The sequence below is a fragment of the Puma concolor genome, chromosome E3, assembly GCF_028749965.1.
Source record: "Puma concolor isolate L17-30 chromosome E3, mPumCon1.1.hap2, whole genome shotgun sequence".
NCBI classification, from domain to species: Eukaryota; Metazoa; Chordata; class Mammalia; order Carnivora; family Felidae; genus Puma; species Puma concolor.
In genome coordinates this window covers 39,791,434-39,796,018 of record NC_141682.1, presented here as the reverse complement: position 1 = coordinate 39,796,018, position 4,585 = coordinate 39,791,434, and the positions used below count along the sequence as shown (strand labels likewise).

Genomic DNA, 4,585 nt, shown 5'->3' with positions numbered 1-4,585 from the left:
GGCTGGGCGGCCTCCGCCAGGCCCCACCCTTCGGCACCCCGCAGAACCCGCCTTCCTGGCCGTCCGACTTCCGTCCTCTGCAACAGAGCTGGTGGCTGCTCGCCGGGCCCGTCGGCCTGCCCCAGCTGCAGGCCCGGTGCTACGCGGGCTCGGACCAGAGCGTCGTGGGGCATGCCTGGTCTCGGACAGGTAAGCTGGAGCACGTGGGGCGGGGGGACAGGGGAGCAGAACCCGGTGGGATGGGGGGATGGCGGTGCCAGGACATTAAGCCCATGGCTCTTTCCGCAACAAAAACAGAAGGGCCTGAATGGGCGCCTGCTGCACAGGGATGTTGGGGAGTAGTGGCAAGAGCTGAAGTAGTCTGACTGACTTTCAGAAACTTCAGGAAGGAAAGCAGGGTCCTTGAGCCCTTGGCCAGGACTTCTGTCTTTTCACTTCTGAGCTCCGATTACAAGAAGAGAATGTGTTCGTGTGGTTCCAATAATTAAAAAGGTACCAGATCAGGCCCCTCCTACCCCTCCCCCAACCACTCAGCTCCCCTTCTGAGGAGCATCCAGTGTTTCAGTGTCATGGCGGTGCTTCAGGCCCGCGCTAACAGCAGCTGGTGGCGGGGCCTCGTGACCGGGGCTCTGCTCATACACGGCCACTCCTGAGTGCCATGCGTGCTAAGGAGAGCTGGCCTCTCCGACCACAGAGCCAGGAGTCATGGGGACTCCCAAGACCCACCCCTTTCCACGGACACAGCCCAGGGCAGTTGGGTGGTTTGGGCCAATTCACATGGGCCGTGGCCACCTAGGCTGAATCCTCATCGGTGCCCTGCTCTGTGCAGGGACCAAGGGCAGCTGGGAGCCCCAGGCCAGGGCAGTGCAGGCTTGAGCAGGGCCTTTCCCTGGAGCCCTTCACCCCAGCTCCCCTCTTCTTTTCCACAGGCTTTTCCAGTCCTCCTTTCTTTTCTGGTAACCTGTGGAAACCGCCGCCTCTGCCTGTGTCCTGGTCCTGCCCCCATGAGCGTGCACCGGCCCCGCTGGCCAGGTGAGGTGCGGCAGCATCCATTGTGGTCTGTTCCTTCCGCTGCTCCCTTCCCCTCCGATGCCCATTCCTTCCAGTTCCTTCCTCCAGAGCCGGAATGAACTAATGGACGGCAGGAACCCAAGTGTTGTGGACAGACTTGACCCTGAAGACAGAGGAGCCTCAGAACAACGAGGGCGTGAGATAAAGGGAGTGCCAGACCCTTGTCCAACACCGGCTCCCAGAAACCCGGGGTACGGGGAGCAGCCCCTGCCTGTCCACGGAGGGCTGGCTCACGGTGGGCGGGGCCAGGGAGGCTTTTCCCCCAGGCACAGAGCTCTGGGGCTCGGACCCTGACACGAGAGGTCAGATAATGCAACAATTCCCCACTGCTCAGCTGGGAGGTCAGGCCCTCTGGCAGCATCCTGCGGGGGGCTTCATATTGTCGCGGAGGGCACGGGGCTGCCCCAGGGAGCTGGGCTGAGGACAGGTGCCAGGGAGGTTCCTGGGGGGTCTTCTCCCCAGTCCCCCAAGTCCACCAGCTGCAGCTCCGAAAGGATGTCTGTCGAAAGGGACCTGGCCTTCGGGGCTGGGGGTTGTCGTGTGCCTTGTGGTCCCTCAGCCCCTGGAGGCAGCGACGGGAGAGGCTATCAGCGCCAGGAGGTGCGCGCAAACATCACTTGCTTCTGGTGTCACTCTCACCCCCGTTCCCCAAAGCTGCTTGCTCCCCAAAGCTCCTCTCCAGAGGAGAGGGGGTAGCAGGGCCAGGCCCGGTGTGGCCGCAGCGCGCCGGCCTGAGAGGAGAATGAGGAACAGCCAGGCCGGGGGGCCTCCGGGGCAGTCACGCTTCCTTCCCTCAGAACTGCACAGTCTGGGACCACCTCCACTCATGAGGTAGGAGAGAGGGATCCTCGAGACGAGGAGAAGCCCTAGGCAGGAGACACGCTCTCCCCCCTCCCCCACCTCGTGACTGGTGGTGCCTCTCGGGGTGAGATTCCCCCGCCTGTGCACTGACCTTGGCTTCATGCTGAGGCCCAGTTTAGTGTCCTCTCTAATCTGAACCAACGGTGATCGTATGATTTTTATTTCTGCCCCGAGGGGTAAGGGCAGAGTCTTCTGGAAGGTTTTGCCTTGGACTTTCATAATTGAGCTCAGAGGCCTTGCCCTGCCCCCTCCCTCCCTGCCCCCAATCACTGCAGTGTCCAGCCCAGTGTTGAACAGATTGTAGTGTTTTGTCTCATTACAAACAAATAAACAGACTTTAATTGGTCACATCCTGTTTCTCCATTGCCGGCCTGCTGCACTTTTGGCCCTACCTCTGTGGTCTCAGCTCCCGTGGCTGAGCACAGCTCAGAGACTGGGTGTGCACTGCCCTGTCCCAAGGATGGCTCCCAGCTGAAAGGGCCACTTGTTTTGTGTAATCTGCCAGAGAATGTGGTCCTGTGGTAGAGGTTCTAGAGCTGAGCGCACAGCTGGCTTCAGCACAATCAGAAGGTTCTCAGCAGCTGCTTGTTGTTCCGGGGTCTCTGAGCGGCTCTTGGCCTTGAGCTGGGGCCCGGTCCTCTCGGGAGGCACTGTCCTGGCTTAGAGAAGGTTCCGCAGGTGACTCAACACAGTTGTCAGGTGGGGACTCTGGGCCGGTGCCCCCGCCACAGGAGCCTGGTGGGAGCCTTGGGTCGGGACACCCCATCGTGGCAGCCTGCGGCAGGGTGCCAGCGTGTCCCTGTCCCTAATGGGCCAAGCCCAGGACCAGGTGCTTCCACCAGCCTCTCCTTGGGGCTTCTGGCCACCCCGGGGTAGGGGATCATGTTTGTCACTCCACTAGACAGATGAGGAAGAGTGGTTCAGGGCCTGGGAAGTACCCCGGGGCTGCACAGCAAGTGAACGGTGGCCCTGGAGCCCAGCCCAGGTGTGGACTCTCCAGAGCGCATGTGCACTGCTCCCCAAGGGTTGGGCATCATCCAGACAGCCGTCCCTTGGGGTCAGGGCCTGTGGCGCCTGCAGAGCTAGGTGGGTGGGAGCCTCTGGGATGGGGACGGGGGTCGATGCTCCCACGGGGAGCTCTGAGCAGCACCTGCTGCTGGTAGGTCACATCTGGGTCATTTGTGCCAGCGGGTCCGGCTGCTTTCCTCTGATGGGTCAGCTTCAGCAGTAAGGAGGTGACTCCCTGGGGTCCCTGCCCAGTTGTGTGGCTAAGTATCACTGTTCCTTGGGGGGTGGGGGTTCTGGTCGAGCCTTTCCCTAAGAACAGCTGTGCCTTCCCAGGCTGGCCTTCCCACATCAGGTGTCGAGGACACCGCGTGTCCAAAGGGCCGGAAGGGACTCCTGGCGGCCCAGTTGGGTGCCTCCTAGCTGTTCAGGGAATGGGGTGGGGGCGCCCCAGGGCGCTCGGTGCACGTTTCCACGAGTGTCGACTTATTTGGGATGTGCCTTCACATCAACTCCGAGTCCCCAGGATGCTAGGACTGTGGCTTCTCTGTTTTTGGCCTATTCCGTGTGTTTTTCAAGAAAACCTTGGGAGGTTTAGGCAAGAGCCGTTTAGAGGTGAGCTAAGTGACTTTTCTTTGGAGCCATCTTGTCATTGCAGCGAATGTCTCTCCCAGGGAAGAGCCGGGACTGCAGGTTGTCTGGTCTCCTTGACCTCAAGTGGGGCGGCTCGACTGGGGCCAAGGGACCCACTCCAGGAGGCCCAGAGCTTGGCCGTGCCTGTGGTCGCGGTTCCCTCCACGTGGCCTCCCCCGGGCTGACTTCATTACCCATCATATGGGGGGCTCCTCCGGGGCACACACCAGAAGCTGCCAGGCCTCCTTCAGGCCACAAGTGACACCACGTCCCTTCTGCCACATTCTGCTGGTGAAGCAAGACCCAGAGCCAGTCCCAATTCCAGGTGGGGACTGCACGAGCGAGAATACCAGGACACGTGCATCAGAGGCCACGGTGGCCACTGACCACATCCCAAGATCTGGACCCCGGGGCAGCCTGTGCTCCTCCCTGAGCCCAACAGCTTCATCCAAAACAGCTCGGGGCCCTGCCTCCGAGGACCATATACTGTGGATTCTGGCAAGGTCTCACTTCTGCCCAGTGCTCAGGACAGTCTCCCTAACATCTGTCTTCAGCAGTCCACCTGGCCTTGGCCTTCTGGGGCAGCAGGGAGCCGCCCTTTTTGTCACTGCCCAGTGGCTCATCTGGTAGATCCGCTAGCGGCCGTGTCCCTGTCGCAGTCCAGCTGGAGGATTCAAACACCTACTCTCTTCAGTCCTCCTGGGGCTGCTGTCTGGCTGCTGCCACCTCAGGCTCCCACTGCCCAAGTCCACATCCACCCAGGGACCCGAGTCCCCAGAATCTGCTGACCAGGGGCCTACAAAATGTCCAAGGGTGGGACCGGGGTACAGGGGCAGGGAGGGGCTCTGAGGGATTATTTCCCTGCATCTGGAAGGAACCCAGGTATCCATAGTGTCCTTGACATCATCACGTGTGGTCTGGTCCTGGGTCATCACCCAGGAGCCCATGGTGGGACGAGCTCAGCCCTGGCCCGAGCAGGGTTGCCAGGACTGGAAGTCAGCCACACGGGGGGCAT

The 4,585-nt window shown here is 61.4% G+C and overlaps 1 long non-coding RNA gene across 1 annotated transcript; it reads left to right on the top strand.

The window, feature by feature from the left end:
- The first annotated feature begins 155 nt into the window (after positions 1-155).
- Positions 156-2,280, top strand: LOC147573173 (uncharacterized). Its single transcript, XR_015245486.1, has 3 exons — positions 156-189; positions 930-1,032; positions 1,120-2,280. It is a non-coding gene; the product is annotated as an uncharacterized LOC147573173 (long non-coding RNA).
- The last annotated feature ends 2,305 nt before the right edge of the window (positions 2,281-4,585 follow it).